Below are 26,364 nucleotides of genomic sequence, written 5' to 3'. Positions count from 1 at the left end.
TAGCTCTGTGGTACCTGTAATCTACACTTTTCAAATTTTAAATAATTGAAACCTTCATGCTTATTGCAATCAATGTCTGCTTATTTTTATTTTATTGTACATAAGCACCAACTTTTCTTAATACATAGTTACTCAAACTCTGGTGGTCTTCCCCAAAGCAGTGTGCTGGGATGATGACTGTGAGCTACTCCTCTAGAAGCAGCATCAGCAAAAGGTCTGAAAGCAGATAGTTAGTTGTCTTCCAGTTGTAATTCTTTTTTTTTGCAATTTGTTATTGTAAATTATACAGTTACACTATAGTCTTCTGTAGGGAAGTATAAAGAATTTATTATTGTTATTTTTATCTGTGGATTCAAATTCTGTTTTAAAAACCTTATTAGGTGGAATAATTCTATCAAGTGACATTAGTTGTAATAATATCTTTATCTGAAACACATGAACAATTTAATTATTACTGAGAAGGGGAAAAGAATAACATTATATTAAATTGGACCTCCTTAAAATTCTTTTAGAAATAGCAATTGAATATAAAGTGCATCTCATGAGTGTCCATAGCCAACAAGTAAAATTGTAAGTATGGAAAAACAATAAAATTATAGATTTAGTGTTTAATGATATTTATACTGCACTTTATGAGTTGAAATGTAATTACTCTACAATTAACTAATGCAAGACAAAAGTCTGAGGGCTTATTTACCTGAATATAGTAGGGGCACCTGGGTGGCTCAGTTGGTTAAGCAACTGCCTTTGGCTCAGGTCATAATCCTGAAGCCCAGGAATCAAGTCCCACATTGGGCTCCCTACTCAGTTGGGAGTCTGCTTCTCCCTCTGACCTCTCCCCTCTCATGCTCCCTCTATTTCATTCTCTCTCTCTCAAATAAATAAATAAAATCTTAAAAAAAAAACTAGATATAGTATATAATATCTTTTCTTTATTTAAATTTTTAATATTTCTTTCACCAGGGTTTTTGCACTAATTTATATATTTTAGAATATTCCATTAAGATATTACTTATCTTGATTAATGAATTTGCAGGTTGCACTTAAATTTTGCCTTTCTGTCAAGTGCCTTTTTATTATCATCATGGGCCTGGCCCCACACCATGTTTAGATATTTTTAGGGCAATAATGAATTGCACTATTTTTGGAGATATACCTCTTTTTTTGCCCATTATCTTAAGCAGTTGTAGGGAAACAAAAGAGAGAGAAGTGTATATTGAGGGGAGAAAATACAAGGGCTTCAGGACTACAATGCTGAGGTGTGAGAAAAGTGTTCTTCTAGACTGATTTGCACTCTGGTACACTGCTCTTCAGAGGTCAGGAAACTGAGAGTATAATCCCATCAAGTTTGAAGAAACCACCTTAGTTATGCCAAGCTTTGTATTTCAATAAATATTACCAAATCCTTCTTTTGATGCAGTCAGATTACTTGAGCACCCCAAAGGATGCCAATGTTACCTGGAGAGAAGGTCCTTTATATAACAAATTGGCAGTCCTCAAAATCCATGTTATTCTGGAAAGGCAGATTGACCAAGTTGACCATCTGGAAAGAGAATAGCTCTCAAGACCAGTGTTTCATTCAGAAAATTTTCAGAGGAAGTAATTAAGATCCTGTTAAGCTTTTTCTCAAGAGTCATTTATGTGTCATATTATTTGGAACTGGGAAAAAAAAACTAGTGCTAGAAGAATTGAATTTATACTAAAAAGTATATAAAAATGAAAACAAAAATTTTGTTTCAAAATTGTTTAAATATTGTCTTCAGATTTTATTGACTATTTATATGTGTTTATTTTAGAGCTTTGGGCATTGAGACCATGAAAATAATGTTTAAAGATGGTCTTTTATAGTTAATAGTAATTTGCATATTAAGGTTCAAATTGGAATTTTAGAGGTTAGATGCTGCCATAAGGAGTGTGGAAGGCTTAAGAGATAACATACAATTAACAAAAATATAACCACAAGAATTTCTCAAATGTGTGCGTAAAGGAACAGATGTATGCTCAGAGATCGTACAAAAAAAGACTGAGACTGGCCTGGCTTGGTTAATGTTTTTTCTATTACCTTTTCTAATCTGAAACACATACTATATGTAAAATAATAAATATGAAATATGAAGCAATTAAATTTTACTAGTGACAGTGAAAGAAGCAGAGGCAGGTACGTTATGAAACTGTGATTTGGAAATGTCCTTATTAGGATTGCAATTTGAATTAATGTTTTCCAATCCCATGAGTTGGATCTTACTTTGCTTATCAAGCTACAAGCCTCAGTACCTTTCCATTTGTTGTTAAAGTATTTTGTGTACTTAGTAGAGAAGACTTCTCTAAGGAAAACCTGGGAAAGAAATCCAATAGGGTCTCATGAAACCCACAGATATATATGTATATATATGTTATTTCAATAGGAAATCACATTAGGAATAAATCTCATTGTACTATATCTAAAAGAAAAAAAAACAAAAATAAAAAGTGACATCTGTGAAAGCTTGTTAACTTATTTAGAATCACAGAACATATTAGAATTTAGATTAAAACCACTTCTCTATGGATTACAAACCAGATGTTTTTCTTCTACACCAGCCTGACTCTCTGTAGTCTTTCCTTGAGCGGTCAGTATGCACATTTTTTCCCACACTGGCTTGAGGGTGATTTACAGAGCAGCTTAATTTTCAACTGAAGTCAATGTCTAATGTTATTTCTTTTATAATGCTATTCTTGCAAATATTCTGCTAGAGATGGGAAATTATATATTTAAGAGGATATGCCCTAGTATAGGTCGTTCAGAATTAGGAAACCTAAGAACATTTAATCTGTGTTGGTGTAGAACTAGTTGTTGGTGCAGAATTAGTCCTCATTTTAGGACTAATTAAGATAATATTAATAAATGAGAAAAATTTGTATTGCTATTTTTATGAACCTTTGAGCTACAGAGTTAAATATATGATGGGCAACTATGGGCTGTGGTTACTTATAGCATTATCTGGGAGGAGAATGCCCAATTATAAAATCAAAGTTGGCTTGGGGCAAATGGTGGATTTGTAACATAGCTGACTGAAAATAAAATATAGAGTCTGTTGTTATTATTTGATAACACCAATTGCTTAATTATACCAATTGTATAAAGATTTTTAGTTGTTGCAAAAACAATTTAAATGTTCCTTATGCCCTCCATTTGCTCTCTGGCTGATTAAGCAGAGGAACAATAGGAGTGTGGAAATGGTGGTGGTGGTTGGTGGAGGGGAGTCTCCTTTTGAGAGTGACCTCTACAGCACCAGGAAAGTTTATGGTAGTAGTAGGAGAGAAAATAATGAAATTCCTTCGGAAAATAACTAAATGTTTCCTTCTTCATTTGAGGCTTTTCTCCTTTATCTTAGACTATATTGTACACATTCTGTTGTCTTGACAACACTTTTGCAGTAATGCTGAGGGAGTAGATTGTTTTCTAAATAAGAAAATATGGGACATACACACAATTTGGATGGAAACACACCATAAGTCAGAGGGAGACTATCACCTAAGTCTTAAAGCCCTCCTGACTCCTTAGCTTCCTCAGGAAATCATGTTTATACATTTACATGTTAAAGTTTTTTTTTTTTTTAAAGGTTTTTAAATTATTTATTTGACAGAGATCACAAGCAGGCAGAGAGGCAGGCAGAGAGAGAGAGGAGGAAGTAGGCTCCTGGCAGAGCAAAGAGCCCAAGGACCCTGGGATCATGATCTGAGCCGAAGGCAGAGGCTTTAACCCACTGAGCCACCCAACCGCCCCATATACATTTACATGTTAAAGTAAACTTGCCTGGCAAGAAACATGAATGAATAGCCAGAAATTAGAATGTTAACTTTGGCTTTACCTCTGACTTTCCATGTAAGCATATTTCTCATATTTGTTTTATCTGCAAAAATAATATAATGCTGATGTTATATAGAACTGTGAATTACTCAAGTGATTCTAATAGGGTTGTTTCTAAATTGCCTTCAAATATATGGATTTTAAAGACTGAAGTGTTAATATGACTTGGTTATTGGATGTGTGAGGTTGAGAGGGAGGAAGGGGCCAGATGGAGCTCAAGATTTCTTGCTTGAGCAACAGGATGAAACTTAATGCCAATAACTAAACCAGAAATCCTAAAAAGGGAATTAATTTGGGGAGAGGTAATGATACAGCTATGAATTCAGTTTTAGATGTGTTAAATTTGATATCTCAATGGACCATCAGTAAAACTGATTAGCAGAGTATCGTAGTTAAATCTGAAATTCAAAAAAGAGACTTGAACTAGCAATGTCGAGATTTGGGTTTATCCGCCTAGAGTTGGCCATTAAAACCATGGCAGTGAGTAAAAATTTCCATAGGAAATATGCATAAGAAGAAAATAAAACCCAAAACAGATTTCTGAGGAGTGTCTGCATTAAAGGATGGGTAAAGGAGCTCACGGAGGAAACCCAAGAATGACAAAACACGGAGAGTATGGTGTGGCTTGAATGAAGAAAGCGTTACCAAATGGAAAGAGGGATAAAAGATAATAAAGCTGCATAAAGGCTAAATAAGATCAGAACTAAAAATATGTTTTTTGAGCTACTTGTCATTAGGCAATCGACCTCAATGAGAAAACTTTCAGAGCTGAGAGGAAAAAGAGAGTCATCTCCAGTGTTAAGGAGTAGAGTGTATGTGAGAGCTTAGAGTCCAATAATGTGATGGGGTAGCAAGGCAGGTGGAAGGGGAGAGGAATATCAGACTGAAATAGAAGGCAAAGCTCAAGCTCCTCCTCTCAGAAGCTAGAAATTTATATTATTATAGTATATCCTCCAGACTTTATCTAAATTGACTCCTGTTATATGGAGTGACTTAAATGTAGATGAGGAGCAGAGTCCTAAACATTAGCTGTATTTTTGGTTTTCTCTGTTGTTCAAAGTTGTGGACAGGATCGAGAAGAAGCATTGTAAGTCATTGTTCGCCCTCATGGTCTTGCCATCAGATAAACCTCGCATTTCCTTCTTCAGTAGTCCTTCCTTTCTTTGATTGTTTTCTCACTTTCCTTATATTCTTCTTAGCCAAAACAGGCCAGAATATTTTGTCTTTCTTCCCCCCCAGATCCAAGGTTCTAAAAGTATTCTTCTTGTGGGATTTTGAATCACAGTTTATTCAAAGTTAATTATGTAGTTTAAGAAAAACCTTCCAGTGCCAAAATAGATATTTTTATGCCTTAAATGATTCCTCTTCCTTAAGAATATATATGTATATATATAATCTGAGTGATATTCAAAATATTTAACAACAAAAAAGATCCTGTATCTATACTTTTATCTGAATCTATATCAATTTGTATATATGTGTGTGTATGTGTGTGTGTGTGTGTGTGTGTATGTTTATATGGTGGCATTAGCTATTGGAAATTGATCTCTTTAGACAAATGTGCATTACCCATTACCCTGTGGCAGTATCAACTCTTTTAAAGATTATTACAATGTAGCCACTGTTAGGTCTCCCAATAATGGGTCCGTGATTAAAGGAGTGAGACTGATATAAAGTGAAGGTCAAGCAAAGCTTTATTCCACACCAAGCATCAAGAATCAGACCGAACATTTGGGGCTGCACCTCCTACAGAGAGGGCGACCCCTCTCTGTTTCACAGACTAGCTTTTAAGGGCAAAGGCCATATGTTTGGGCCTGGCCACGCACAGGTGGCCAATGAGATTGTAACACACAGAGAAAGCTCCACAGTCATGCCAGGTCACACATAAGTGACCAATTGAATTACAATCTACCCTATAGTAGACATTTGACCTAGCCCATCACCTTGGTCAGAATTGGCACCCAAAAGGCTCCCGAAGGGCAGGGCCCATACTCCTTGGTAACTAGGGAGACAGTATGTGCGCCCCCCCCCCCAATGATTGGATGTCTCCACCTGGCCTGACCCACCCTTGTGTTTGGGCTCTGTTACCTGGGGCTGGTTTCCAGGACTTGTTTTTAATTAAGTCCCCTGGGGGAAGAGGAGCAGGGACAGTTTAAAGGTTAAACAACAAGGTTATTGTTTAATGGATGTGGAAGCACTCTGGCTTAATAGGTCCTTACAGCCACTGTATCTCTTGACTCTGATATTAATGTTTATATAAAGGAAAAATTTCACTCCACGAAAATTAATACCTGAATTTAAGAAAACTGATTTCCAGACTTACATGAAACAAACTTCTGATAAAACACTATGTAAACTTGTAGCCTATTTGCTTTTGATAGTGACTGACTTGGCAGTTGCTATGCGAGAAAAAATGGTAGTACAATTAAGTGTGCTTAATTTTTCCTTTTAAATTCATCCCTTGGAACAGTGGTGATTCAGATATTTTTCCATCCTCTCACATGCAGAAAAGCTGTATTTGTTTAAAAGATAAGAATATATGTTAAACCTAGAAAATATTTTATTATATACTTTATTGACTTTCAGAAAGTTAAGTTTGTGCTGGGATTACACTTGAAAGCCTATTGTAGTAACCCAGGTATTAGCACAGGCCAGGTTGTTAGAGGAGGTGGTGACAGGTGTTCAGATTTCAGATTTGTTTTTGTAGGTAAAACCAGGGCCAGCTTCACAAGTGTGACATCAGTGTGATCACACAAAGTCATTTGCTCAGAAAAGCCCATGTTTGGTTTTAGGCTCTGCTATTATCATCTTGAAATTATTATTCCTGTCTTTATTGAGAGGCAGTTAACATATAACATTGTGTAAGTTCAAGGTGTCCCATGTAACAATTTGATACACATATATATTTGTGAAATAATGTCCATAATAAAGTTAACAACTCTCACTTAAAAAAATGTGCTGTTGTACATAGTGGGAAGCTACAGAGACTTTGAAAACCAAAACTGAAATGAAAATAAAACAAAAGATGGTTGCTTTATGATAGTGCTCTGGACTCTTTATTTAAAAAAAAAAAAAAAAGTTTTTTCTGACCTCTGCTCTATTGATGTTGCTGTTTAAGTACTTTGTGGTGTTAGACACAGATCTCTGTTCTTTTTTTATTCCATTTCTTTTTTTCCCCCCCATTTTATTTTATTTCTTTTCAGTGTTCCAAGATTCATTGTTTATGCACCACGCCCAGTGCTCCATGCAATACATGCCCTCCATAATTCCTACCACCAGGCTCACCCATCCCCCCCACCTCTCTCCCCTCCAAAACCCTCAGTTTGTTTCTCAGAGTCCAGTCTCTCATGGTTTGTCTCCCCCTCCAAATTCTCAAGAAACAAATTGTGCCACCAAGAGAGAGAACAATTACAATTTCAAACAAATTCAAATAATTACTTATCAGCAGATATTAGGTTACATGATTTATATTTTATATGTTGTTGGATCCCCCCAAAATTGGGTACTCCAATAATGGGTCCGTGATTAAAGGAACGAGACTGATACAAAGCGAAGGTCAAGCAAAGCTTTAATTCGCTCCAAGCATCAGGAATCAGACCAACTGTCAAACAGACCAATAGGGGCCGCCCCTACAGAGAGGACAACCCCTCCCTGCTTTCCAGACTAACTTTTATAGAGCAAAGACCATGTGGCAGGGTCTGGCCACACACAGGTGGCCAATGAGATTGTAACACACAGGAAACTCCACAGTGATGCTAGGTGACCAATTGAATTACAATTTACCCTAGTAGACATTTGAACCAGCCTAACACCTAGTTCAGAATTGGCGCCCTAAAGGTGCCTAAAGGGCCTAAAGGGTGGCGCCCATACTCCTTGGTAGCTAGGAGACAGTATGCGCCCCCACTGATTGAATACCTCCAGCTGGCCTGACCCACCCTTGTATTTGGACTTTGTTACCTGGGACTGGTTTCCCGGACTGGCTTTTAAATAAGTGGGGGGGGGCACAAGGTCAATTTGAGCTTTACAGCAAAATGGCAGTTCAACTGGGGTGGGGCTGCTCTGGCTGAATAGGCCCTTACAATGTAATTGTCAGAAGCATTTGTCCAGTATTGGACACTGGACTCCAGATATGGTCCTGATCAAAGGTAATCTTCATAACACTTATTTTTTTTTAAGATTTTATTTATTTATTTGCTTGTTTGTTTGTCAGAGAGAGAGAAAGAGAGCAGGCAGAGTGGCACACAGAGGCAGAGAGAGAAGCGGGATCCCCGCTAAGCAAGAAGCTTGATATAGGACTTCATCGGTATCAAGACTTGAGCAGAAGGCAAATGCTTAACCAACTGAGCCACCCAGAGCACTTATTTTTATCAGCACATTTCATATCTCCCTTCCCTAAAATTTAAGATCAATGGGAACAAAGATGTATTTGATGTGTTCTTGTTGGTTATCACTGTACTTGCAATACCCAGAAATGTCTGGAACATAGAATGAGCTGAATAAACTTCTGTAAATGATTTTTATTATCTGTAACATAAATTCTTATTCTGTCATTACTGATGACATTTTATTGGGCATTCTCCTTGCATCTCTCTCCTTAGCGTTGACTCATAGTCAACTTGATCAATTGAGATTTGCATATTTTTGTTTTTTCTTTGCTTGATTTTAAAACCATGACCTCCCTATCCTGTATGAATGTAACTGGAAACTAGTAGTTGATACTACTTTACAGAAGGCAGCAAGAGTCTCATGAGCAAAACCACAGAATTGCAAACCAGTAGAACTGTAAGATAAATCACTTGACTGATGTAGCTGGGTTGAGTTGATCAGTAAAAAGAGGTGAGTAGAAAACAACTTGGACATGGGATAATTTCCTTCAAAACTATATCTGAAAGTGAGGATTGTTGATGGAAGTGGGATTACATTTGAAAGGGTTGCTTGAAAGAGTCCAAGGTAGTATGGGCTTTGTGTGGTTAGAATGGCACTGAGAAGGTATTAATGGTTATTGTGTCAGGAGAATTTCAAAGACCAGAATTCATTTTTGGATGATTAAGGGAAGAAATGGATCTGTCAGTAGTTTTATCGTCCCTGGGAAAATCTGCAATCTCACAGGACAGCATATAGTGGAATAATGATTACAGAAAATGCATTTGAGCTAGTAATAATCTCCTTTCATGGAGGAAAAAACTAATGGTGATTGTCAGCTCCTGTGAAAATTTTTACAGAAACTAAAAGGTGGTAAAATCAGTGCTTTGAAAAAGTACTTCACCTCTTCCTACTTAGCTTAATTTCATGGATACTTATAGAAATCACACATTTCACTCCATCTCAACATATAATTTAGTTATTATTTAATTTTTTGTTATAGAAACATTTAAATTAGATTTATACTTTCCTAGTTTTAAGCTTTTCTTTTTAACCTTTCTTTAGCTTTTTAAAAAATCAATGTTTACTAAAATTTATGAGAAACAGGTTAAGGCAAAGTGAGTCTTATGTATTTCTTTCTAATATTTAATAGAAAGTGGTTATTTTTCTTTGTCTACTATATAAACATTGTCTACTATGGACTGTCTACTATATGAAGGAGAGATTTATTTTAATAACTTTACATACTATATTTGAAAAAGGGCTAACATTCATTCCTTCATTCAAATGAAGGATTCAATTGAATGGTTTAATAATATGTATTATAATATTAAGTTATAATTTTATATTATAATTATAATAATTTTATAATTATAATATATATTTCTTTAGGTAGGTTTCCTTCTTTAGATCTTAACTTGGGGAAATTTTTATTTATTTATTTTTAAATTTTTATTAACTTATAATGTATTTTTTGCCCCAGGGTACAGGTCTGGAATCATCAGGCTTACACATTTCATAGCACTCACCATAGTACATACCCTCCCCAATGTCCATAACCAGCCACCCTATCCCTACCCTCCTACCCCTTTAGCAGCTCTCAGTTTGTTTTGTGAGATTAAGAGTCTCTTATGGTTTGTCTCCCTCCCAATCCCATCTTGTTTCATTTTTTCCTTCCTTACCTCCTACAACCCCCAACCCTGCCTCTCAAATTTCTCATATCAGAGAGATTATATTATAATTGTCTTTCTCTGATTGTCTTATTTTGCTCCATGTAATACCCTCTAGTTCCATTCATGTCGTTACAAATGGCAAGAATTCATTTCTTTTGATGGCTGCATAGTATTTCATTATATATATATATATATATATATATACCACATTATATATATATATTATATATATATATATACCACATTATATATATATATATATATATATACCACATCTTCTTTATCCATTCATCTGTTGATGGACATCTAGGTTCTTTCCACAGTTTGGCTATTGTGGACATTGCTGCTATAAATATTCAGGTACACATGCCCCTTTGGATCACTATTACCTTGGTGTAGTTTTTAGGTGGGAGGTATAATTACTTAGAAACTTGGGCGGTTTCGATTTAGCTCTGCAATTTTTTTTTCTGTTACATTTTTAATTAAAATAAGTATATATTACATCTCTATAATCTGATATCCTGATGAGGGGTAACATATGTAGGTATGTTATGAATGAACCATGGTTAATCTTCATTTATGTACTGTTTACTTTTTACATATTTGAAGAGCATTTTCTCTCAATTTAGGTAAAACATGAATATGCTGTAAGTGTGGAAATCATTTAGAAACCAAGTGTGCAAATACCTAAATTCATGAATATCACAAAAGACTACAGAAAGAGATAGTTACATGATGTTTGTTATTTGTAGGCAAGTTTTCATAACCCAAGAATGAGGTTAAACACAAAGAACTAACACAATGGCTACTTTAAATGGTATGAGATTGCTTTGGGAGTTATGACCAAAAACAAGCAAGTGAGCAAATTTAAAAAAAATCTTAGAGGTCAATATGAGGCAAAAATGTACTATAAGTAATATATTGCTACATAGTTACTTTATGAGTCAATTCTGGATCTAGATAGATTCTTAATGTTATAAAACAAAAGCTTACTTGATTCATAGAATGTGGCCTATTAATTATCTATTGTAAAGGCTACAAAAGCAACTATTTAGGGCATTTGCCTCATTCTGCATGATTAGCTGTAATCTTATTTCAGCTCATCACACTGATGTTTCTGTATTATTTTGTTTTATATTTCTATTCTTTATTTTAATAAAGATTTTTATTATTTATTTGACAGAGAGAGAAAGCACAAGTAGGCAGAGAGGCAGGCAGAGAACAGAGGGGTAAGCAGTCTCCTTGCTGAGCAGAGAGCCTGACGCAGGGCTAGATCCCAGGACCCTGAGATCATAACCTGAGCCGAAGACAGAAGCTTAACCCACTAAGCCACCCAGGCGCCCCTATATTTCTATCCTTATGATAGGTTCTGTGTTCTTACAACACTCTAAGACAGATAAGACTAAGCATTCTTATGATTATGTCAATTACTAGACATGTGAGATCAAAACCTCTGCAAATATACTACAAATCATTGAATTTACACTTTAAATGGGTCAATATTATGGCATATAAACTGTATCTCAATAAAGCTGCTTAAAAAAAATAGATAGAACCAGGACATGATTTTACTTGCAATCACTAGTGACTTGTGACTTGGGACTCTTGGGTCTTCTGTAACATACCATGGTGTCACTTATTTATCCCCCCACTTTTATATTTCCCAACTTCAAAAATTTCCAATGAGCTTCCATTATTAAAAAAAAAAATGAAACAAGTTTTTATCCTTTCTTCTTCCTTTTCTGCTTTCTTCTAGAGTTTAGATTTTAAAAAATAGTCTATACACTCTATTTCTACATCTTTGTCCCTGCACCTATTCTAGCCCCTTCCTTTACTACTGGGTTGAGACTTACTTTGCAGAATTCACCTGTTACTCTTGAATTGCCAGATGAAGTAATTTCTGCACAGTTCTTATCTTCCTGGAACTCTTTGAAGTAGGAGACATTCTTTAAAATTTTTTTTAAAGATTTTATTTATTTATTTGACAGATCACAGAGGCAGGCAGAGAGAGAGGAGGAAGCAGGCTCCCCACTGAGCAGAGAGCCCGATGCGGGGCTTGATCCCAGGACCCTGAGATCATGACCCGAGTTGAAGGCAGAGGCTTTAACCCACTGAGCCACCCAGGCGCCCCTATTTTTAATTTTTTAAAAAAGATTTTATTGATTTATTTCACAGAGAGAGAGAGAGAGTGCATAAGCAGGGAGAGGGAAGCAGAGGGAGAAGCAGGTTCCCCCCTGAGTAGGGAGCCTGACTCAGGGCTTGATCCCAGGACCCTGGAATAATGACCCAAGCTGAAGGCAAGCATTTAACTGCCTGAGCCCCCCAGACACCCCAGAAGTAGGAGACACTCTTATGAAACTGTTCATTAACACGTTTTGTTTGTTTTTGGCTTTAGTGATCCTGTTTTTAACATGTCATATCCCTTCTCTGATCACACGTTTTCTATCTTAACTTTTTGGCTCATCTTGTAGTTTCCACTTCTCCCAGTCCTAGATTTTTCCCACCTGTATATTTTCTCATTCTCTTGGCTTTAGCTCTTACATCTCCGTAGAAATGACATCCAAATCCCTAACTCGAGCTTTGACCACTCTCAGCTTTGGGGACATATTTTCGGCTCCTTTTTGATTTCTCTATCATCTGCATCCTTTGAACCTTAAAAATAAGTATTCTCCCTTCTTCCTCCAGACACTATCTCCCAATCTTAATCAATAATATATTGATATATCTAGTCAATCATGCTCTAATGTTCAGAGTATCTTTAATTCCTATCTCCTTTTTCATTCTCTATATTTATTATCATGGTAATAAACTATTCCCAGGACTTAAAGGCAGGGAAATGGCTAACGTTACATATGCAGCGTAGGAACACAGAGTTCCCTCAAGACCTTTGTAATGTTCCAGGTGGCTGTCCTGGCACAGACTTCTTTGGTATAATGTAAACAAACAAAGTCTTTAGAGTCAACCCAGGATTGGAGCTTTCATATATGGCACATCATTGTGAATTACAAAAGGTTGCTTCCAAAATATATATCCTTTCATTAAAAAGAGTCACAATACTGATTTTGTAAGACAAAATTTACTGTTACCTGTGGAAAATTTCTATAATAAACATACAAATCTGTACTAGCTATGCCCTTATATGTTTTAAGGGGCACATAAATTGCACAGCCATGAATAGTAGCTCTAGATATATGATAGAGTGTTTAAATCCTGGCCTTACAGTTTGGTATCTGTATAACCTTGGTAATATACCACATCACCTTAAACTTCATATCCATGACCTATAAAAGGTGACTTATAACACCATCTCTTTCAGAGTTTTTAGCAAGGGTAAGTATGGAAAAATTATATATAATTAGTTTACCTGCATTTGTTCTAAGTCTGCTCCTTCAAAGGCTTGCATAGTTTATAAGATGCCGGATTGTGAAATTCTTTACACTAAAGAGGAGATGAAAATACTGTTGGTTTTAACAGCTTACTATAAGTCATTAAAAATTTTGTCTTTGGGGAGTGCCTGGGTGGCTCAGTGAGTAAAGCCTCTGCCTTCGGCTCAGGTCATGATCTCAGGGTCCTGGGATCAAGCCACACATTGGGCTCTCTGCTCAGCAGGGAGCCTGCTTCCCTCTCTCTCTGACTGCCTCTCTGCCTATTTGTGATTTCTGTCAAATAAATAAATAAATAAAATTTTAAAAAATTGTCTTTGAGAATATTTCATTGAGAATATTCCAAAAGAACTAAAGGAATAGTTGCCCTATTTTCCCAATCTAAAGGTCTAGCCTAGAACCTAATGTTTATATCTGAATGTTGCTGCTAGCTATTTGGTTAAAACAGGAGAAGACTTTTAATGCACTATGAGAAAATGTCTGGACTTCACTATTTCCATGTTATGATTATATTTTATTATTCTCCTGTTTCAGAGTTAGCAAACTACTGGACGGGGCCATGTCCAGTCCAGGTACAGTTTTTGTAAATAAAGTTTTATTGGGACATAGCCATACACACTCATTTATGTACTTTCTAGGCTGCTTTCCCAATCTACCGACTAATGGTAGAATTGTGTAGTTGTCAGACACCTATTGGTCCATCAAGCATAAGATATTTACCATCTGGCCCTTTACAGATAAAGTTTTCTGACCCCTGCCTTTTCAACATTGTAAAATATTAATTCACTTGAACTCCCACTTTGCTCTATTCTATTCATAGAAAAAAAACAACAAAGATTGTATTGATCTGGAGTATGGTGAGTCTATTTTTTCTTCCAAAATACCTTTTATTAATGAACAATGAACATTTTATTAATGAAGCTACTTGCAGTATACTGCCTTAAACACATACAGTTCCTTAGGTTTTATTAAAGACAAAACAAGACAAATGAAAAAACCCTAAGGCAAAACAGCCTATTCATTTTCACCAGATTTTACTGGCATTACCTAGAAAATGTTTCCTGTAAGAAATAAGCTTTTAAGAACTGATCTTTTCCCTTCTTTTGACATTAAAATGTGATGGTGGGGAAAATCCCATTTAATAGTTAGAAGAACCATCTACTCGATGACATAGTGACTGTTTCTTGTCGAAAACAAATTTGGATTGGAACTTGGGGAATTCTATTCGTACCTATTTTCATTAAAGCAAGTGGTTGAAACCATACCTTTCACATGGGAAAATAATCCCTATTTTGCAAGATTCCTAATGTAATAATGTATGTTAAAAAGTTGGTAAATAAGTGTTTCTCAATTAATAGTAGCTCTCACTTTTATTATAAAGATTAAGTTCATTAATTAATATATATCAAATTAATTGAACTTATCCTTCAGAAATTCTATTTAATACTCAATTTCCCACCTGTTTCTTTTAAGTTACTTAATTCCTTCTGTGTGTTACTTCTCATTCTTTAAAATGAATAAAAATTTAACCCTCCTCACCTTTTTTCACCTGCCACTTAAAAGCATTCCACCGAGGAGATTTACAATTTAAAAGCTAGTTGTCTGGTGGTGTTTGGATATGTAGACATAAGTGAAGGTATAATTATTTATGAAACACAAAAATATATAGCAACGTTTTAGAAATTTATTATTATTATTTTTTTTTTTTTTGGCAAGGTTTCCGATGTCCTTAATACCAATAGCTATGGATTGGACCTCAATTATAAGTACATTCTCTAAGAAGTTTGCCATCTCTCAAGACATTCTTTGTAATGTGTTTTATTTTTTAAAAAAGATTTTATTTATTTATTTGAGAGAGAGAATGCACACGTAGGGTGAGCAGCAAGCAGAGGAAGAGGGAGGAGCAGGCTCCCCACCGAGCAAGAAGCCTAATGTGGGGCTCCATCCCAGGACTCAGGGATCATGAACCGAGCTGAAGGCAGACACTTAACTGACTGAGTCGCCCTGGTGCCCCTGTAATGTTTTAAAGTCAAGTCATGAAAGTTAAGTTTTTCCATTATTATTAATGGTGAAGCAGTTAAGAAATTCTTTGGGATCCAATACAGTAGATCCCCAAAGTTAAGTGAAAATGGGAGCAGAAATGAAATCCCTTTTTAGAAGAAGAAATTGATTTTAAAATGTATCATTTCCATTGATATCAAAACAAAGCTACAAAGTACAACAGGATACAAGCATAGTTTAAAGCAATCTAGTTCTGGTTTCTGCCCCTGTCATTGTTATGAGGGCTTATTTTAACTGGAAATCTAAATCTCCCTAAAGTCATTGTAGTTTTGGAGCAAATATAAGTAGTTTAAAGTTAGAATTTTGTCTGGATTCCTCAAATCTGGATCATATATCTTTCTTCTGAAAAGGCTTCAGATGAAAGTGTAGTCTGCATTTTATATCCTATTGTAGACCAATAATCTTGGGAAGCTTTAAATTTACCTACTCTGGGGACTATTGTTTATCAGTACAAGGACATGGATATCAGTACAAGAGATGCTCTGTACTCTTATTATACCAGGAGCTCTACTCACCAAAACAAATGGCATATTCAAGTATACCAGAATTTGAAGTAGGGACACCTGGGTGGCTCAGTGGTTGAGTGTCTGCCTCTGCCTTTGGCTCGGGTCATGATCCCAGGATACCGGGATCAAGTCCCACATCAGTCTCCCTGCTCAGCGGGAAGTCTGCTTCTCCCTCTGCCTGCTGTTCCCCTTGCTTGTTCCCTCTCTCTCAAGTAAATAAATAAAATAAAATCTTAAAAATAAAAAGTATCTAGTAGAACCTCTCTCTCAATCTCTCTCTCTCTATATATATATATATAAAGAATTTGAAGTCATTGGAAGCTAGTGTGGAGTATTTACATAGAGTAAATATAGCCTGATTTGAAAAACATGGTTTGGGAAAAATTATAGGAAGTTAGGGTTGGACAAGATCATGAGGAGCCATTTATCTCACAGTTTGTGTAAGACGGAACTACTGGAAGGATTTGTTGCATGCACATTCAGTTGGGAAAAGTGATAATGAATCAACTGAATAATTAGGCTTTGAAGTTTAAGGCCACTAGGGATTTGAAATGTTTGAGATGAAAATTTTGAAACATTAGCCAAGAATTTATTTAGTTCTCAATTCTGTGGGAAACTACAATATGATTCTAGGATAACCAACATATAAAGAAGAACTTGAGAAGATTTCTCATATTTAACTTTGTCTTATATTTTCATTGAGAGTGGTGTTTTGTTTCATTTTTTGAGAAAAATAATGACCAATCCTCATTTTAACGTTCATCTCAAAATTCCATGAATTGAAAGAGAAGGGCCGTAAAGAAAACAAGCACTCTATTCAAGCTTCTTGTTTTGGTTAGAGGTTCAGGACTCATAGACTAGGAATATGTGACCTACTTCCTGGAATGACTGATTGATCACACGAATGGGTAGACTTTTCTTTTCTTCTTAACATTCTTATTTAAATTCCAGTTAGTTAACATACAGTTTAATATCAGTTTCAGGTATACAACGTAGTGATTCAACACTTCAATGTAATACCCTACGTAATACCTTATCACACGTGTACTCCTTAATTCCCATCACCTATTTAACCCATCCCCCCCATTGACCTTCACTCTGGTAATTATCAGTTTGTTCTCTATAATTAATAATCTGTTTCTTGGTTTGCCTCTTTCTTTTTTTTCCCCCTTTGCTCATTTGTTTTGTTCCTTAAATTCCACAGATGAGTGAAATTTTCTTTTTTAAAGAATTTTATGCCAGAATAATAAAAGTCACTTTTCTTTATGGAATGGTGTGACTCATTAAGGAATCAAGCTTTATCTTACCCTAGAAAGCAATCATATGCTCACTAGTAAGGTTACCTCTGTTATTAAGAGCTGGCTTGTTCATAAACAACTAAAGGTAGGAGCCAAATACATGAAAATAAGTTGGATATGAAACAAATTCAAGATTCTTAAAATGTAAGGGAACAGAAAAGCAAATAGTAACTTTGAGATATAAGCAATGACTGTATTAGGCCTCTTAAGCCAGTACATGAGTAAAGTGTTAAGAACAGGTGAATTCACAACCATATCTGGGGTAAAAGCCTCAGATGAAACAGAGGGAGGAAAAATTTCACATAAGCTACCAGAAGACACACTAAAACTATACTCCCCCACTTGGGTCTCTATCCCATTGTACATCTATCTTGATCATTCAGAACAGAAAATTTAAATCTCAGTTCAGACTGAGCCATTGAATATCGACCCATTACTTTGTTGACTATGTGTCAGAGATCCTGGATAAACTCGCCTTTCCTTTCCTGAGGCTGCCACTGGAGACAAGTATATACCCCTATATAGAAATAACAAGGTAGTTTGAATTTTGTTATTTTGTTATTTTATATGGGATAAGGGGAAGGTTGTCATTGTTATTCCTGCCTCCCATAAAATTTGTCACCAAAGTGAAGTACTGGTACAAGAGAACCCAAAAGCAACATCAATGGGTAAATATAGCAGCATAAAGAGTCATAAATTTAATTATCTCTGTGTGTACACATTGTCTTCTCGGTTGTACTCTATTATAGTAAAAAATGGATCTTTATTGATTTGTTTAATGCCTACTTACATTTTGGCTTCTTCATCTGATTTCATATTTTTTTAGAGAAAAGAATAAATTTCCCTTAGAACAGTGGTATAAATGGTGTAATAGTATAGTATAAATGGTAGAGTAGTGGTACAAATGATTAAAATAAATGAGTTTTGGAAATTGAATGCTTGCTTTTGTGATCTCTTTCTACTATTTTTCATTAATCATCTCATGAGATTAAATATTCTTTAGAATACTACTTGGGTACAATTTTGCCTTGTCACTTAAGAAATTATTAATCCTTAAAGTTCAATTTTGTGACAAAACATCTTAATTGATTTACTTTTCAAGCCCGCTGCCATTAACAAAATATGTCTAATCCTTGAGGAAGAGTTTTATAATGCTTCTGCATGAAAATATTGAATAATAAAAATATGTCTGGAAAACACTTTTTTTCTCCCCAGCCCTTCACATGGTTTTCCCCCTTAATTAAAACAACAACAACAACAAAAAAAACCCAAAAAATGAAAGGGGTTCTAAAATGCCAACTCTGCTTTTTTAATTGACCAGAGGAAAGCCAGTATTCTCCTCTTCCATCTTACTGAATCTGTGAATGTTCTCCAGTCCTCATCTGATTTGCACTGTACACTCTTAGTCAGTCTCTCTCCTTCCAGACAATCCTTCTTCTTGGCTTCTCTAACACCATACTCTCTTGGACCTTCCTGGTTTCTTTGTCTTCAAAGACAGAAGTCTTTGTCTCCCCCACTGGTTCATTTTCCACAGCCCATTTCTTAAATGCCTATGTTCCTCAGGGTTCTGTCGTTATGAGTCTCTCTTCTCATTTTCCCACCCCTTTGCCTTCTGCAATTTAGCCCAGACTTGAGCAGCGCAGGCTATCTGTTATTAGTTTTCTATTGCTGTGTAACAAATGACCACAAACTTAGGGAAATTAAGACAATACTCATTAGTATGTTACAGTTCTGTAGGGCAGAAGTCTGGGTGAATTATATCTGGGTCCTCTGCTCAGGGTCTCAACAGGCTGAGATCCAGCTGTCAGCTAGGACTGAAGTCTCACCTGAGGCTCGAGGTCCTCTTCTAATCTCACTGGTGTTGGCAGGATTCAGCTTGTGGTTGTAGGACTGAATTCCTCATTTTTTTGATGGCTATTGGCCAACGACTATTTTCAACTCTTAGAAGCTGCTCTCAATGCTCTACCATGTGGGCCTCTGCCTAGGCCTTCTCACACTTTCAGTCTTAATCTCTGATGTCAGGGAGGGCCCAATCTCTATCAAAGTGGTCAACCGATTAGGCCAGGTCCACAAGGATCTCCCTTTTGATTTTGAATAGTTCAAAGTCAGCTTGTTAATAACTAAACCATGGGAGTTCTTTCCCATCACATTTACAGGTCCCCTCCCACAGAAGAGGGATTATACAAGGTGTGAACACCAGGAGTTAGACATGTTGGAGGCCATCTTCGAATTCTGCCTTCCATACCCTAGTTCTGGCATTTACTAGGTGTGTGAGTTTGGGCAAATTATATAATTTCTTTGTGCCTTGGTTTTCTCATCTTTAAAGTGAGATAATAAACAGTACTCTTTATGGGGTTATTGTAAGAATTAACTGGATTGCAACATATAAAATGCTTAGAACAGTGACTGATACATAGAGTCTGCAAAAATTTAGTTATCATTATTAAGCTATTTTTCCCCATCTACTCCCATTGATGCCATGGGAGTAGATACTACATCTATGTTATTGATATTTCTTCCAAATTTATATCTCTACTCAAGGTATCTATTCTGAACTTTAGACTGTTATAATTTCCTAAGTAATATCTCCACTTGTATATCTAATAAGCAATCTAAATACAATTTGTCAAAACTAAACACATGATTTCACTTGCAAACCTGATCCTGTCTAGTAATTCTTATCATAGTAAATAGTGCCCTTTCATGAATTTCCTTACACTTATCAATTTCTTCTTCTTTCCCTACCATCCACTCATGAAAAAAAAACTTTTGGAGTATTTACTGCGTGCAAAGTATTGTGGGAATGATCATTAAAACTCTACCCTCCTGTAGCTTACCATCAAGTGAGAGAGGCTGATTATAAGCTATCTTCCAAAACTTACTGAAGCAAACCAATTTTGTCAATTTCTTTTGCAAATACCCTAGATCAAAGCCACTTTCCTTCCTTCTTGAACTACAGCAATAGCCCCTGGCTGGGTTCCTATATTCTTCCTCTACTTTCTCTTTCCTCACCAGAGCTACCATCAAGGAGATCTAACTACCTCATTGATCTGCATAAACCTTGCATTAACCTCCCATAATGTGTAAGATAAAAAATAACCTTCCTTAACCTGCTATGGCCCTGCCTAACCTCACCAGCTTTACACACACCTACACAACATTCCATTTCGTGTTTTAATCTTAGAGCCTTCTTCCTACTTCTCAATAGTGCCACACCCCTTCCTGCATCAGCACCTTGCAGTTGCCAGGCCTTCTAAGTGGAAATTCTCTCCTCTACCTGCTGGGTCTTACCCAGTGATTCTCAGCTCAAATTTTATTCCTCTCCTTATTCCCTCAGACTAATTCAGGATCCCCATTGCACTCAAAGTACCATATGAGCCTTCTTCATGACATTTAGTATGGTATACATTTATGTATTGAGTTATTATCTGATTAATATTTGCTGTCATTCTGGGAGAGATATGTTTGATTCAAAATCTAAAGGACTAGTTTCAGCTATGTGAATAGGTAGGTTTTACAACTGTTTTGTTTATGAGGAAACATGACATAGTCTGTATCTCTGTTTCAGTTTAGACCAAGCTTATCCTAACAGTATTTAGGAGCGAACACATTTATGGCTATGAGGGTTATTAAAGACCTGAACAAAAAGAAAAAAAAAAAAAAAAGAACAACAACAACAACAAAAGACCTGAACAAGAATGTGAAAAAGTATTCTATAAACTATCAAACTTAACACACAACTTTTGTTGCTATTACTTTTATTAAGATAACCAAAACATCAGTTTATTTAAAACCCAAGCCGGGTTGGATTTAATCCATTTGATTTTACCCAGGTACTTAGCTTCCTCAATGAAATGTTTATTTATACCTGTTTTTTTCTCCTTAAATTTGTGTTTGTATGAGTATTAGTGTGCCATCTACGAATACGTATACATATTATGAGATATACATGTACACATATACACAGTATATGTATGTTGAATATGGCGTATATACAGGCTTCTCCAAAATAAATTCAAGTTTAGTGTTTAGTATAATAAAGTGGGACCAATTCAGCAGTTCTTACTCTGTTTTATTTAAAATGTTAATTTTTAGTTCAGTTCAGTAATGGTGAATAAGAGGATATTTTGGCTATGAACCATCAATTGGCTTTGCAAACAATAACAAAATTTGAATCCCTTTCAGTTAAAAGTGTCTGCTGATTCTATAAATGTATTTTACAAATACGCTAAAACTTGACTGCACTGGTCAAAGCAACAAACAAAAACTTGTAGAGGATTAAAAGGCATCTATTTTTTTTGTAAAAAATGTTAAAAATCATATAAGGTAAAAATATCTTTACCTTCAAGCTAATTAACTGTAATTTCATAATTATTGATTTATAGATATCCAACTGGGATCATTTCTGAAGGTGAATTCAGAACAATCTTAAGGTAAGCTGTTTAGGGTATATATGTATATGTGAGTGTGTGTGTGTGTGTGTTTTAAAGAATAAAAATAATGATATTGATAATGATATTGGTTCTGTTTTAAAAAATTTAAAAAAAAAGAAAAAAGAAAGAGAGGAAGACATACCATAGGAGACTTTTAACTATAGAGAACAAACTGAGGTTGCTGGAGGCGGAGGACAGGAAAATGGGTGATGGGTATTAAAGAGGGCAGTTGTGTTGTGCCCTGGATGTTATATGGAAGTGATGAATCACTAAGTTCTACTCCTGAAACCAATATTACACTATATGTTAACTAACTGAAATTAGTTAAGTTGAATTAATTGAAATTTAAAAACATCAAAACATATGATAAATTGCTTGATGACTACTTAATAAATGTCCTTTCTGCTAATACCCATATGAGTAAATCACTGCAAACATACAAAACAATTAGAGAAAAATTAATACCAAATAGTGTAATGCTCAATGTTACTGAGTTTACAGATGTTGGAATGAGTTATCAAATGTGTGCTGAGTAATGGGGACATATCATGGAATTAATAATAATAACAACAATAATAATACTATTTACTTAGCATTATAGTCTAGGCACTCCACTAAACACTTTATGAAATGCTTTATATCATACAATCCTCACAAATTCTTGTAGCCAAAGTATTATTATTATTATTGTCATTATTATAAATCTCATTTTATAATGAGAAACCTAAGGCCTATCTAAAGTCATGTGATAGTGAGTGGCATGGTTACAGGCTGAGGTCTATCCAACACCAAGTTTTGGTTTCCTCCCACTATATAAAATGCCTAGAGAATGTAAGAGTTAAACAGCATTTTGTGAATTTTGGATTGATAGGACAATGAGAAGGGGATTTTTTGCAGTATTAAGATCACTTAACAAAATTGTGAAAGATGATCTAGATATATACTATGCTCAAGTGACAAGTTGGAATGAAGAGTATTTGAGGAAAATGTAATAAAAATTGTGCAGCCAGAGCAGATGGAGGTTATAGACCTATTTTGGTGGATAATACTAAGTGATTATTCCAGTTTCATCTCTATTGTCCTCTAGTTAAAAAATACTAAGCTGGATTTTTACTGTTGTAGTTGAGTACAATAATCCACAATCTGGTCAGAGTAACAAGTTAAAAAAAAAAAACAATTAGCAATAAAATGCTAGAATTAGGAGGGATCATGGAAAATTATGTAGTCCTTTCAAGGCATGAAATGACAACCGAATCCTCATAGAGGCAGTGGAAATAGAGAGGCCTGCTATTACCAGAAGACATGAAAGCAAACAAATAATGACAGGTCTCATGATAGGTTAGATAAAAGAATAAAGGGGAAGGAAGAGCAGAGATGGTTTCAAGTTTATTCTTACAGCAAAAAAGAAAATTGCAAAACTGATAAAAGGGGGATATTATTAGAGAACAGAGTGAGTTTGGTTTTTCTTTTTTGCACCTGAAATATCAATGAGGCCCCACATTCATATATCTTATAGGACATAAAAGCTTACATGAAGAAAAAAGTTGAAGATTGGGTTCCAATTTCATTAAATGTATTTTTTAAAAGTCTTTAGAGGGGGTGATAACAATGGAAGGATTAGTATAAAAATAGAAGCACATAGGGGTGTTTTTTAAAATTTTCTTTTTCTTTTTTTTTAAGTTTTTAATTTTAATTCCAGTATAGTTAATATACAGCATTATATTAGTTTCAGGTGTACAATATATGATTCAAGAATTCTATACAGTATTCAGGACTAACCATGATAAATATACTCTTACTCCCCATCACCTATTTTACCCATTCCCTGCCCCCACACCTGGTAACCCTTGGTTTGTTCTCTATAGTTAAGAGTGTTTCTTGTTTTGTTTTGTTTTGTTTTCTATTTTTCCCTTTTTTTCCCATTGCTTGTTTGATTTGTTTCTGAAATTCTGCGTGTGAGTGAAATAATATGGCATTTATCTTTCTCTGACTGACTGACTTCACTTAGCAACTACTCCATCTACTTCCATCCATGTCCTTGCAAATGGTAAGATTGCATTCTTTTTTATGGAATAAAATAAATAAAACTCTTTTATGGAATAATATTCCATTATACATCTTCTTTATCCATTCATCTATCAATGGACACTTGGGCTGCTTCCATAATTTGTGTATTGTAAATAATGTGCAATAAACATAGCGTGCATGTATCCCTTTGAATTCATGTTTTTGTGTTTTTGGGGTGAAAAACTAGTACTGCTATTATTGGATCATAGGGTAGTTTTATTTTTAGCTCTTTCAGGAACCTTCATACTGTTTCCACAGTGGTTGTTCCAGTTTATATTTCTACCAAAGTGAATGAGGGTTCCTTTTTCTCCACATTCTTTCCAACACTTGTTAGGTCTTTTTGATTGTTATGCATTTTGATTGTTATATATTTTTTATTTTAGCCATTCTGACAGGTGTGAAGTGACGTCTTACTGTAGTTTTGATTTGTGTTTCACTGATGAACATCTTTTCATGTGTCTTTTGGCCAGATATCTATATGTCTTCTTTAGAAAAATGTCTGTTCATGTCTTCTGCCCAGTTTTATTTGGATTATTTGGGGTTTTTTTTTGTTGTTGTTTGTTTGTTTGTTTTTGGTTTTGAGTTGTGTAAGTTCTTTGTGTATTTTGGATACTAATACTTTGTGAGATATGTCATTTGAAAATATCTTCTCCCATTCCATAAGTTGCCTTTTAGTTTTGTTGATTGTTTCCTTTGTTGGCAGAAGCTGTTTATTTAGATGTTGTCCCAATAGCTTTATTTAGCTTTTATTTTCTTTGCCTCAGGAGAGATCTAGAAAAAAGTTGCTATGGCTGATGTCAGAGAAATTACTGCGTGTGCTCTCTTCTAGGGCTGTTTTGGGTTCAAGTCTCATATTTAGGTCTTTAACCCACTTTGAACTTATTTTTGTGTGTGGTGTAAGAAAGTGGTCCAATTTCATTCTTTTGCATGGAGCCGTCCAGTGTTCCCAACAGTACTTGTTGAAGAGACTTTCTCCTATTGAATATTTTTTCCTCTTTTATCAAAAATTAATTGACCATATAATTATGTTTATTTCTGGGTTTTCTATTCTGTTCCACTGATCTAGTGTTTGTTTTTGTGTCTGTTTTGCTTACTACAGATTTGTAATATAACTTAAAGTCTGGAATTGTGATGCCTCCAGTTTTGCTTTTCCTTTTCAGGATTGCTTTGACTATTCAGGGTATTTTGTGGTTCTATTCAAGTTTTAGGATTGTTTGTTCTAGTTCTGTGAAGAATGCTTTTGGTATTTTGATAGTGATTACATTAAATGTGTAGGTTAATGTAGGATATCATAGACATTTTAACAATATTTGGTCTTCTAATCCATGAGCATGGAATGTCTTTCTATTTTTTTCTGTCATTTTCAATTTCTTTCATTAGTGTTTCATAGTTTTGAGAGTAGTGATTGGTTAAATTTATTTCTTAGCATTTTATTTTCTTGGTGCAGTTTTAAATGTGATTTTCTTACTTTCTCTTTCTGCTGCTTCTGCTAATAGTGTATAGTCCTGAACAGATTTCTGTACATTGATTTTGAGCCTGAGATTTTACTGAATTCATTTTACTGAAGTTCTAGTAGTTTTTTGGTGGAGTCTTTAGGATTTTATAAATATAGTATTGTGTTATTGACAAAGAGTGAAAGTTTTACTTCTCACTTACCAATTTGGTTGCCTTTTAGGGCTTATATTTGAAACACCATTTTTAGTTGAACATTTTAAAAATAAAATATAGTTATGGAAGCCTGAAAAATGTATGTAAGATGATGCAACCTGAATAATAGTCTCTCTAAACTTCCCAAATTCTCTAAACTCTCAAAGTTTTTGTTTGTTTGAGATTTATTTCTTTGGCAATATAATCTTAAGTTTTTTTTTTTTTTTTTTTTTTTAAGGAAAGTAAATGCAAATTGCTTTAAACTCACCTCTATAAAACATTTATTTTAAATGCTGAAAATATTGATCTTCCTTCACTGGGTATTATCTTGTTAACAATGTTTCAGGTAAAATACAATTTAAAATCACTTTTTATTTCAGAATAAAAACTTCATTCCTTGTGTAATAAAACATATGAATTAGATGGCAAACAGGTAGAGAAAGAAAGAAAGGGAACTCCCCAGTTAATTCATTTGGAGCAATGTCCCATTAAGGCTGGCTTATAATACTATAATATTTTTTATAACACTGTAAGAGTTTTGTCTTAGAATTAGTTTAAAAAGTACAAGTTGAAATGATATGTACCACAGGATTATAAACTTCTTGCTTTTTCTAAACATTTTCATTCAAATTAAATTCATCAGATATTTATTCAGTACATAATTCAGTGCTAAATTCTGGACCTACCACAATATTTTTAATAGAGACAGTTTTTCTTTTCAAGAGATCATAGTCTAGTTAAAAAAATGTGTAAACAAGTTATTATAGCATAGTATAATTACTTGCTGTAGAAGCACAAAGTATAGGATTACTTCTGATTCAGTGGATCAGGACTGCTCATAAATATCAATAAGGGAATACAGATCTTTATAAACCTAAAAGAAGATATACTTTCTAAATTTAGATTTAAGCTTAATTAGTATTTTTAAAAATATATAAAGTTAGCTCAAAGACTAACAGTAGGCCTTAGATTTCTTAGACTTTGATTCTCAAAAGATGTGATTTTTTTTTTCTTCATTTTGAGTCTGGAGGAGGGTCTTCACATAATGTGCTATCAATCTATTTTTAGCAAGTAGGAATTCAAG

At 34.8% G+C, this 26,364-nt stretch overlaps 1 protein-coding gene across 3 annotated transcripts in view; it reads left to right on the top strand.

Annotated features, from left to right (window-relative positions):
- CNTN1 (contactin 1) overlaps positions 1 to 26,364 on the top strand; it is a 357,489-nt gene that overhangs the window by 64,106 nt on the left and 267,019 nt on the right. For all 3 annotated transcript variants that reach the window (XM_004765541.3, XM_004765542.3, XM_004765543.3), the window contains exon 2: positions 21,519 to 21,566. The gene's annotated coding sequence lies outside the window, so the exon portion shown is untranslated. The remainder of the gene's footprint in view (positions 1 to 21,518; positions 21,567 to 26,364) is intronic.

This window comes from Mustela putorius, unplaced genomic scaffold, assembly GCF_011764305.1.
Source record: "Mustela putorius furo isolate JIRA1106 unplaced genomic scaffold, ASM1176430v1.1 tig00537227_pilon_pilon_pilon, whole genome shotgun sequence".
Lineage (NCBI taxonomy): Eukaryota > Metazoa > Chordata > Mammalia > Carnivora > Mustelidae > Mustela > Mustela putorius.
Note: the sequence above shows the minus strand (reverse complement) of the source record. Positions and strands in the feature narration are given on the sequence as shown.